We start from the raw sequence: 12,808 nt of genomic DNA on the forward strand, positions 1-12,808 counted from the left end.
CTGTATCCCTTGGACCTTCAGATTGACGATGAAACACATAAATTGCATCGGAATTAAATGCAAAAAGCACAATGCCGATTTAAGTACAAGAAGACTGAGTCTTCTTACTGTCAATGTTTTAGGCCTTCCTGTGAGACCAGTTTTAGATTCCGATGCTTCACTTCAGGTTTACTGTATACCTTGGACCTTCACATTGACGATGAAACACAGAAATTGCATTGGACATAAGTACAAACGGCACAATGCCAACTTAAGTAAAAGAAGACAGAGCCTTCTTACTGTCTATGTTTTGAGGCTACCTGTGAGACAAGTTTTAGATTCCGATGCTTCACTTCAGGTTTACTGTATCCCTTGGACCTTCACATTGACGATGAATCACAGAAATTGCATCGGAATTAAATACAAAAAGCACAATGCAAACTTAAGTACATGAAGACTGAGTCTTCTAACTGTCTATGTTTTGTGCCTTCCTGTGAGACCAGTTTCAGATTCCGATGCTTCACTTCAGGTTTACTGTATCCCTTGGACCTTCACATTGACGATGAAACACAGATATTGCATCGGAATTAAATACAAAAGCACCATGCCGATTTAAGTACAAGAAGACTGAGTCTTCTTACAGTCTATGTTTTGAGCCTTCCTGTGAGACTAGTTTTAGATTCCGATGCTTCACTTCAGGTTTACTGTATCCCTTGGACCTTCACATTGACGATGAAACACAGAAATTGCAACGGAATTAAATGCAAAAAGCACAATGCCGATTTAAGTACAAGAAGACTCAGTCTTCTTACTGTCTATGTTATGAGCCTTCCTGTGAGACTAGTTTTAGATTATGATGCTTCACTTCAGGTTCACTGCATCCCTTGGAACTTCACATTGACGATGAAACACAGAAATTGCATCGGAATTAAATACAAAATGCACAATGTCGACTTAAGTACAAGAAGACGGACTCTTCTTACTGTCTATGTTTTGGTCCTTCGTGTGAGACCAATTTCAGATTCCGATGCTTCACTTCAGGTTTACTGTATCCCTTGGACCTTGAGGTTGACGATGAAACACAGAAATTGCATCGGAATTAAATACAAAAGGCACAATGCCGATTTAGGTACAAGAAGACTGATTCTTCTTTCTGTCTTGGTTTTGAGCTTTCCTCTGAGATCAGTTTTAGATTCGATGGTTCAATTCAGGTTAACTGTATACCTTTGAACTTCGCATTGACGTTGAATCACAGAAATGGCATCGGAACTAAGTACAAAAGGCACAATGCCGACTTAAGTACAAGAAGACACACTTTCGTACTGTCTATGTTTTGAGCCTTCCTGTGAGACTAGTTTTAGATTCCGATGCTTCACTTCAGGTTTACTGTATCCCTTGGACCTTCACATTGACGATGAAACACAGAAATTGATTTGGAATTAAATACAAAAGCCACAATGCCCATTTAGGTACAAAGAGACTGAGTCTTCTTACTGTCTTGGTTTTGAGCCTTCCTGTGTGATCAGTTTTAGATTCGATGGTTCACTTCAGGTTTACTGTATACCTTTGACCTTCGCATTGACGTTGAATAACAGAAATTGCATCGGAACTAAGTACAAAAGGCACAATGCCGACTTAAGTACAAGAAGACACACTCTTCTTACTGTCTATGTTTTGAGCCTTCCTGTGAGACCAGTTTTAGATTCCGATGCTTCACTTCAGGTTTACTGTATCCCTTGGACCTTCACATTGACGATGAAACACAGAAATTGCATCGGAATTAAATACAAAAGGCACAATGCCGATTTAAGTACAATAAGACTCAGTCTTCTTACTGTCTATGTTTTGGTCCTTCGTGTGAGACCAATTTCAGATTCCGATGCTTCACTTCAGGTTTACTGTATCCCTTGGAACTTCACATTGACGATGAAACACAGAAATAGCATCGGAATTAAATACAAAGGCACAATGCCGACTTAAGTACATGAAGACTCTGTATGTTTTGAGCTTTCCTGTGGGACCAGTATGAAACTCCGATGCTTCACTTCAGGTTTACGGTATCCCTTGGACCTTCACATTGACGACGAAACACAGAAATTGCATCGGAATTAAATACAAAAGGCACAATGCCGATTTAAGTACAATAAGACTCAGTCTTCTTACTGTCAATGTTTTAGGCCTTCCTGTGAGACCAGTTTTAGATTCCGATGCTTCACTTCAGGTTTACTGTATACCTTGGACCTTCACATTGACGATGAAACACAGAAATTGCATTGGACATAAGTACAAACGGCACAATGCCAACTTAAGTAAAAGAAGACAGAGCCTTCTTACTGTCTATGTTTTGAGCCTACCTGTGAGACCAGTTTTAGATTCCGATGCTTCACTTCAGGTTTACTGTATCCCTTGGACCTTCACATTGACGATGAAACACAGAAATTGCATCGGAATTAAATACAAGAGGCACAATGCAAACTTAAGTACATGAAGACTGAGTCTTCTAACTGTCTATGTTTTGTGCCTTCCTGTGAGACCAGTTTTAGATTCCGATGCTTCACTTCAGGTTTACTGTATCCCTTGGACTTCACATTGACGATGAAACACAGATATTGCATCGGAATTAAATGCAAAAAGCACAATGCCGATTTAAGTACAAGAAGACTCAGTCTTCTTACTGTCTATGTTATGAGCCTTCCTGTGAGACTAGTTTTAGATTTTGATGCTTCATTTCAGGTTCACTGCATCCCTTGGAACTTCACATTGAAGATGAAACACAGAAATTGCATCGGAATTAAATACAAAATGCACAATGTCGACTTAAGTACAAGAAGACGGACTCTTCTTACTGTCTATGTTTTGGTCCTTCGTGTGAGACCAATTTCAGATTCCGATGCTTCACTTCAGGTTTACTGTATCCCTTGGACCTTGAGGTTGACGATGAAACACAGAAATTGCATCGGAATTAAATACAAAAGGCACAATGCCGATTTAGGTACAAGAAGACTGATTCTTCTTTCTGTCTTCGTTTTGAGCCTTCCTCTGAGATCAGTTTTAGATTCGATGGTTCAATTCAGGTTTACTGTATACCTTTGACCTTCGCATTGACGTTGAATCACAGAAATGGCATCGGAACTAAGTACAAAAGGCACAATGCCGACTTAAGTACAAGAAGACACACTCTTCGTACTGTCTATGTTTTGAGTCTTCCTGTGAGACCAGTTTTAGATTCCGATGCTTCACTTCAGGTTTACTGTATCCCTTGGATATTCACATTGACGATGAAACACAGATATTGCATCGGAATTAAAAACTAAAGCACCATGACGATTTAAGTACAAGAAGACTGAGTCTTCTTACTGTCTATGTTTTGAGCCTTCCTGAGAGACCAGTTTTAGATTCCGATGCTTCACTTCAGGTTTACTGTATCCCTTGGACCTTCACATTGACGATGAAACACAGAAATTGCATCGGAATTAAATACAAAAGGCACAATGCCGATTTAGGTACAAGAGGACTGAGTCTTCTTACTGTATATGTTTTGAGCCTACCTGTGAGACCAGTTTTAGATTCCGATGCTTCACTTCAGGTTTACTGTATCCCTTGGACCTTAACATTGACAATGAAACACAGAAATTGCATCGGAATTAAATACAAAAGGCACAATGCCGTCTTAACTACATGAAGACTGAGTCTTCTTACTGTCTATGTTTTGAGCCTTCCTGTGAGACCAGTATTAGATTCCGATGCTTCACTTCAGGTTTACTGTGTCCCTTGGACCTTCTCATTGATTATGAAATACAGAAATTGCATCGGAATTGAATAAAAAAGGCACAATGAGGACTTAAGTACAAGAAGACTCACTCTTCTTACTGTCTTGGTTTTGAGCCTTCCTGTGAGACCACTTTTAGATTCCGATGCTTCACCTCAGGTTTACTGTATCCCTTGGACCTTCACATTGACGATGAAACACAGATATTGCATCGGAATTAAATAAAAAAGGACCATGCCGATTTAAATACAAGAAGACTGAGTCTTCATCCTGTCTATGTTTTGAGCCTTCCTGTGAGACTAGTTTTAGATTCCGATGCTTCACTTCAGGTTTACTGTATCCCTTGGACCATCACATTGACGATGAAACACAGAAATTGCATCGGAATTAAATGCAAAAAGCACAATGCCGATTTAAGTACAAGAAGACTGAGTCTTCTTACTGTGTATGTTTTGAGCCTACCTGTGAGACCAGTTTTAGATTCCGATGCTTCACTTCAGGTTTACTGCATCCCTTGGACCTTCACATTGACAATGAAACACAGAAATTGCATCGGAATTAAATACAAAAGGCACAATGCCGTCTTAACTACATGAAGACTGAGTCTTCTTACTGTCTATGTTTTGAGCCTTCCTGTGAGACTAGTTTTAGATTCCGATGCTTCACTTCAGGTTTTCTGTATCCTTTGGACCTTCACATTGAAGATGAAACACAGAAATTGATTTGGAATTAAATACAAAAGCCAAAATGCCGATTTAGGTACAAAGAGACTGAGTCTTCTTACTGTCTTGGTTTTGAGCCTTCCTGTGTGATCAGTTTTAGATTCGATGGTTCACTTCAGGTTTACTGTATACCTTTGACCTTCGCATTGACGTTGAATAACAGAAATTGCATCGGAACTAAGTACAAAAGGCACAATGCCGACTTAAGTACAAGAAGACACACTCTTCTTACTGTCTATGTTTTGAGCCTTCCTGTGAGACCAGTTTTAGATTCCGATGCTTCACTTCAGGTTTACTGTATACCTTGGACCTTCACATTGACGATGAAACACAGAAATAGCATCGGATTTAAATACAAAGGCACAATGCCGACTTAAGTACATGAAGACTCTGTATGTTTTGAGCTTTCCTGTGGGACCAGTATGAGACTCCGATGCTTCACTTCAGGTTTACGGTATCCCTTGGACTTTCACATTGACGATGAAACACAGAAATTGCATCGGAATTAAATACAAAAATCACAATGCCGATTTTAGAACAAAATGACTGAGTCTTCTTACTGTCAATGTTTTAGGCCTTCCTGTGAGACCAGTTTTAGATTCCGATGCTTCACTTCAGGTTTACTGTATACCTTGGACCTTCACATTGACGATGAAACACAGAAATTGCATTTGGACATAAGTACAAACGGCACAATGCCAACTTAAGTAAAAGAAGACAGAGCCTTCTTACTGTCTATGTTTTGAGCCTACCTGTGAGACCAGTTTTAGATTCCGATGCTTCACTTCAGGTTTACTGTATCCCTTGGTCCTTCACATTGACGATGAAACACAGAAATTGCATCGGAATTAAATACAAGAGGCACAATGCAAACTTAAGTACATGAAGACTGAGTCTTCTAACTGTCTATGTTTTGTGCCTTCCTGTGAGACCAGTTTTAGATTCCGATGCTTCACTTCAGGTTTACTGTATCCCTTGGACCTTCACATTGACGATGAAACAGAGAAATTGCATCGGAATTAAATGCAAAAAGCACAATGCCGATTTAAGTACAAGAAGACTCAGTCTTCTTACTGTCTATGTTATGAGCCTTCCTGTGAGACTAGTTTTAGATTTTGATGCTTCATTTCAGGTTCACTGCATCCCTTGGAACTTCACATTGACGATGAAACACAGAAATTGCATCGGAATTAAATACAAAATGCACAATGTCGACTTAAGTACAAGAAGACGGACTCTTCTTACTGTCTATGTTTTGGTCCTTCGTGTGAGACCAATTTCAGATTCAGATGCTTCAGTTCAGGTTTACTGTATCCCTTGGACCTTGAGGTTGACGATGAAACACAGAAATTGCATCGGAATTAAATACAAAAGGCACAATGCCGATTTAGGTACAAGAAGACTGATTCTTCTTTCTGTCTTCGTTTTGAGCCTTCCTCTGAGATCAGTTTTAGATTGGATGGTTCAATTCAGGTTTACTGTATACCTTTGACCTTCGCATTGACGTTGAATCACAGAAATGGCATCGGAACTAAGTACAAAAGGCACAATGCCGACTTAAGTACAAGAAGACACACTCTTCGTACTGTCTATGTTTTGAGCCTTCCTGTGAGACCAGTTTTAGATTCCGATGCTTCACTTCAGGTTTACTGTATCCCTTGGATATTCACATTGACGATGAAACACAGATATTGCATCGGAATTAAAAACTAAAGCACCATGCCGATTTAAGTACAAGAAGACTGAGTCTTCTTACTGTCTATGTTTTGAGCCTTCCTGTGAGACCAGTTTTAGATTCCGATGCTTCACTTCAGGTTTACTGTATCCCTTGGACCTTCACATTGACGATGAAACACAGAAATTGCATCGGAATTAAATACAAAAGGCACAATGCCGATTTAGGTACAAGAAGACTGAGTCTTCTTACTGTCTATGTTTTGAGCCTACCTGTGAGACCAGTTTTAGATTCCGATGCTTCACTTCAGGTTTACTGTATCCCTTGGACCTTAACATTGACAATGAAACACAGAAATTGCATCGGAATTAAATACAAAAGGCACAATGCCGTCTTAACTACATGAAGACTGAGTCTTCTTACTGTCTATGTTTTGAGCCTTCCTGTGAGACCAGTATTAGATTCCGATGCTTCACTTCAGGTTTACTGTATCCCTTGGACCTTCTCGTTGATTATGAAATACAGAAATTGCATCGGAATTGAATACAAAAGGCACAATGAGGACTTAAGTACAAGAACACTCACTCTTCTTACTGTCTTGGTTTTGAGCCTTCCTGTGAGACCACTTTTAGATTCCTATGCTTCACCTCAGGTTTACTGTATCCCTTGGACCTTCACATTGACGATGAAACACAGATATTGCATCGGAATTAAATAAAAAAGCACCATGCCGATTTAAATACAAGAAGACTGAGTCTTCTTCCTGTCTATGTTTTGAGCCTTCCTGTGAGACTAGTTTTAGATTCCGATGCTTCACTTCAGGTTCACTGTATCCCTTGGACCTTCACATTGACGATGAAACACAGAAATTGCATCGGAATTAAATGCAAAAAGCACAATGCCGATTTAGGTACAAGAAGACTGAGTCTTCTTACTGTGTATGTTTTGAGCCTACCTGTGAGACCAGTTTTAGATTCCGATGCTTCACTTCAGGTTTACTGCATCCCTTGGACCTTCACATTGACAATGAAACACAGAAATTGCATCGGAATTAAATACAAAAGGCACAATGATGTCTTAACTACATGAAGACTGAGTCTTCTTACTGTCTATGTTTTGAGCCTTCCTGTGAGACCAGTATTAGATTCCGATGCTTCACTTCAGGTTTACTGTATCCCTTGGACCTTCACATTGACGATGAAACACAGATATTGCATCGGAATTAAATACAAAAGCACCATGCCGATTTAAATACAAGAAGACTGAGTCTTCTTACTGTCTATGTTTTGAGCCTTCCTGTGAGACTAGTTTTAGATTCCGATGCTTCACTTCAGGTTTACTGTATCCCTTGGACCTTCACATTGACGATGAAACACAGAAATTGATTTGGAATTAAATACAAAAGCCACAATGCCGATTTAGGTACAAAGAGACTGAGTCTTCTTACTGTCTTGGTTTTGAGCCTTCCTGTGAGACTAGATTTAGATTCCGATGCTTCACTTCAGGTTTACTGTATCCCTTGGACCTTCACATTGACGATGAAACACAGAAATTGCATCGGAATTAAATACAAAAGGCACAATGCCGATTTAAGTACAAGAAGACTCAGTCTTCTTACTGTCTATGTTTTGGTCCTTCGTGTGAGACCAATTTCAGATTCCGATGCTTCACTTCAGGTTTACTGTATCCCTTGGAACTTCACATTGACGATGAAACACAGAAATAGCATCGGAATTAAATACAAAGGCACAATGCCGACTTAAGTACATGAAGACTCTGTATGTTTTGAGCTTTCCTGTGGGACCAGTATGAGACTCCGATGCTTCACTTCAGGTTTCCGGTATCCCTTGGACCTTCACATTGACGATGAAACACAGAAATTGCATCGGAATTAAATACAAAAATCACAATGCCGATTTAAGAACAAAATGACTGAGTCTTCTTACTGTCAATGTTTTAGGCCTTCCTGTGAGACCAGTTTTAGATTCCGATGCTTCACTTCAGGTTTACTGTATACCTTGGACCTTCACATTGACGATGAAACACAGAAATTGCATTGGACATAAGTACAAACGGCACAATGCCAACTTAAGTAAAAGAAGACAGTGCCTTCTTACTGTCTATATTTTGAGCCTACCTGTGAGACCAGTTTTAGATTCCGATGCTTCACTTCAGGTTTACTGTATCCCTTGGACCTTCACATTGACGATGAAACACAGAAATTGCATCGGAATTACATACAAAAGGCACAATGCAAACTTAAGTACATGAAGACTGAGTCTTCTAACTGTCTATGTTTTGTGCCTTCCTGTGAGACCAGTTTTAGATTCCGATGCTTCACTTCAGGTTTACTGTATCCCTTGGACCTTCACATTGACGATGAAACACAGAAATTGCATCGGAATTAAATGCAAAAAGCACAATGCCGATTTAAGTACAAGAAGACTGAGTCTTCTTACTGTCTATGTTTTGAGCCTTCCTGTGAGACTAGTTTTAGATTCCGATGCTTCACTTCAGGTTTACTGTATCCCTTGGACCTTCACATTGACGATGAAACTCAGAAATTGCATCGGAATTAAATGCAAAAAGCACAATGCCGATTTAAGTACAAGAAGACTCAGTTTTCTTACTGTCTATGTTATGAGCCTTCCTGTGAGACTAGTTTTAGATTTTGATGCTTCACTTCAGGTTCACTGCATCCCTTGGAACTTCACATTGACGATGAAACACAGAAATTGCATCGGAATTAAATACAAAATGCACAATGTCGACTTAAGTACAAGAAGACGGACTCTTCTTACTGTCTATGTTTTGGTCCTTCGTGTGAAACCAATTTCAGATTCCGATGCTTCACTTCAGGTTTACTGTATCCCTTGGACCTTCAGGTTGACGATGAAACACAGAAATTGCATCGGAATTAAATACAAAAGGCACAATGCCGATTTAGGTAAAAGAAGACTGATTCTTCTTTCTGTCTTGGTTTTGAGCCTTACTCTGAGATCAGTTTTAGATTCGATGGTTCAATTCAGGTTTACTGTATACCTTTGACCTTCGCATTGACGTTGAATCACAGAAATGGCATCGGAACTAAGTACAAAAGGCACAATGCCGACTTAAGTACAAGAAGACACACTCTTCGTACTGTCTATGTTTTGAGCCTTCCTGTGAGACTAGTTTTAGATTCCGATGCTTCACTTCAGGTTTACTGTATCCCTTGGACCTTCACATTGACGATGAAACACAGAAATTGATTTGGAATTAAATACAAAAGCCACAATGCCGATTTCGGTACAAAGAGACTGAGTCTTCTTACTGTCTTGGTTTTGAGCCTTCCTGTGTGATCAGTTTTAGATTCGATGGTTCACCTCAGGTTTACTGTATACCTTTGACCTTCGCATTGACGTTGAATAACAGAAATTGCATCGGAACTAAGTACAAAAGGCACAATGCCGACTTAAGTACAAGAAGACACACTCTTCTTACTGTCTATGTTTTGAGCCTACCTGTGAGACCAGTTTTAGATTCCGATGCTTCACTTCAGGTTTACTGTATCCCTTGGACCTTCACATTGACGATGAAACACAGAAATTGCATCGGAATTAAATACAGAAGGCACAATGCCGATTTAAGTACAAGAAGACTCAGTCTTCTTACTGTCTATGTTTTGGTCCTTCGTGTGAGACCAATTTCAGATTCCGATGCTTCACTTCAGGTTTACTGTATCCCTTGGAACTTCACATTGACGATGAAACACAGAAATAGCATCGTAATTAAATACAAAGGCACAATGCCGACTTAAGTACATGAAGACTCTGTATGTTTTGAGCTTTCCTGTGGGACCAGTATGAGACTCCGATGCTTCACTTCAGGTTTACGGTATCCCTTGGACCTTCACATTGACGATGAAACACAGAAATTGCATCGGAATTAAATACAAAAATCACAATGCCGATTTAAGAACAAAATGACTGAGTCTTCTTACTGTCAATGTTTTAGGCCTTCCTGTGAGACCAGTTTTAGATTCAGATGCTTCACTTCAGGTTTACTGTATACCTTGGACCTTCACATTGACGCTGAAACACAGAAATTGCATTGGACATAAGTACAAACGGCACAATGCCAACTTAAGTAAAAGAAGACAGAGCCTTCTTACTGTCTATGTTTTGAGCCTACCTGTGAGACCAGTTTTAGATTCCGATGCTTCACTTCAGGTTTACTGTATCCCTTGGACTTTCACATTGACGATGAAACACAGAAATTGCATCGGAATTAAATACAAAAGGCACAATGCAAACATAAGTACATGAAGACTGAGTCTTCTAACTGTCTATGTTTTGTGCCTTCCTGTGAGACCAGTTTTAGATTCCGATGCTTCACTTCAGGTTTACTGTATCCCTTGGACCTTCACATTGACGATGAAACACAGATATTGCATCGGAATTAAATACAAAAGCACCATGCCGATTTAAGTACAAGAAGACTGAGTCTTCTTACTGTCTATGTTTTGAGCCTTCCTGTGAGACTAGTTTTAGATTCCGATGCTTCACTTCAGATTTACTGTATCCCTTGGACCTTCACATTGACGATGAAACACAGAAATTGCATCGGAATTAAATGCAAAAAACACAATGCCGATTTAAGTACAAGAAGACTCAGTCTTCTTACTGTCTATGTTATGAGCCTTCCTGTGAGACTAGTTTTAGATTTTGATGCTTCACTTCAGGTTCACTGCATCCCTTGGAACTTCACATTGACGATGAAACACAGAAATTGCATCGGAATTAAATACAAAATGCACAATGTCGACTTAAGTACAAGAAGACGGACTCTTCTTACTGTCTATGATTTGGTCCTTCGTGTGAGACCAATTTCAGATTCCGATGCTTCACTTCAGGTATACTGTATCCCTTGGACCTTGAGGTTGACGATGAAACAGAGAAATTGCATCGGAATTAAATACAAAAGGCACAATGCCGATTTAGGTACAAGAAGACTGATTCTTCTTTCTGTCTTCGTTTTGAGCCTTCCTCTGAGATCAGTTTTAGATTCGATGGTTCAATTCAGGTTAACTGTATACCTTTGACCTTCGCATTGACGTTGAATCACAGAAATGGCATCGGAACTAAGTACAAAAGGCACAATGAAGACTTAAGTACAAGAGGACACACTCTTCGTACTGTCTATGTTTTGAGCCTTCCTGTAACACCAGTTTTAGATTCCGATGCTTCACTTCAGGTTTACTGTATCCCTTGGATCTTCACATTGACGATGAAACACAGAAATTGATTTGGAATTAAATACAAAAGCCACAATGCCGATTTAGGTACAAAGAGACTGAGTCTTCTTACTGTCTTGGTTTTGAGCCTTCCCGTGAGATCAGTTTTAGATTCGATGCTTCACTTCAGGTTTACTGTATCCGTTGGAACTTCACATTGACGATGAAACACAGAAATAGCATCGGCATTAAATACAAAGGCACAATGCCGACTTAAGTACATGAAGACTCTGTATGTTTTGAGGTTTCTTGTGGGACCAGTATGAGACTCCGATGCTTCACTTCAGGTTTACGGTATCCCTTGGACCTTCACATTGACGATGAAACACAGATATTGCATCGGAATTAAATACAAAAATCACAATGCCGATTTAAGTACAAGATGACTGAGTCTTCTTACTGTCAATGTTTTATGCCTTCCTGTGAGACCAGTTTTAGATTCCGATGCTTCACTTCAGGTTTACTGTATACCTTGGACCTTCACATTGACGATGAAACACAGAAATTGCATTGGAAATAAGTACAAACGGCACAATGCCAACTTAAGTAAAAGAAGACAGAGGCTTCTTACTGTCTATGTTTTGAGCCTACCTGTGAGACCAGTTTTAGATTCCGATGCTTCACTTCAGGTTTAGTGTATCCCTTGGACCTTCAGGTTGACGATGAAACACAGAAATTGCAACGGAATTAAATACAAAAGGCACAATGCAAACTTAAGTACATGAAGACTGAGTCTTCTAACTGTCTATGTTTTGTGCCTTCCTGTGAGACCAGTTTTAGATTCCGATGCTTCACTTCAGGTGTACTGTATCCCTTGGACCTTCACATTGACGATGAAACACAGATATTGCATCGGAATTAAATACAAAAGCACCATGCCGATTTAAGTACAAGAAGACTGAGTCTTCTTACTGTCTATGTTTTGAACCTTCCTGTGAGACTAGTTTTAGATTCCGATGCTTCACTTCAGGTTTACTGTATCCCTTGGACCTTCACATTGACGATGAAACACAGAAATTGCATCGGAATTAAATGCAAAAAGCACAATGCCGATTTAAGTACAAGAAGACTCAGTCTTCTTACTGTCTATGTTATGAGCCTTCCTGTGAGACTAGTTTTAGATTTTGATGCTTCACTTCAGGTTCACTGCATCCCTTGGAACTTCACATTGACGATAAAACACTGAAATTGCATCGGAATTAAATACAAAAGCACCATGCCGATTTAAGTACAAGAAGACGGACACTTCTTACCGTCTATGTTTTGAGCCTTCCTGTGAGACCAGTTTTAGATTCCGATGCTTCACTTCAGGTTTACTGTATCCCTTGGACCTTCAGGTTGACGATGAAACACAGAAATTGCATAGGAATTAAATACAAAAGGCACTA

The sequence above is a fragment of the Schistocerca nitens genome, chromosome 3 (assembly GCF_023898315.1).
Source record: "Schistocerca nitens isolate TAMUIC-IGC-003100 chromosome 3, iqSchNite1.1, whole genome shotgun sequence".
In the NCBI taxonomy this organism is placed as follows: Eukaryota; Metazoa; Arthropoda; class Insecta; order Orthoptera; family Acrididae; genus Schistocerca; species Schistocerca nitens.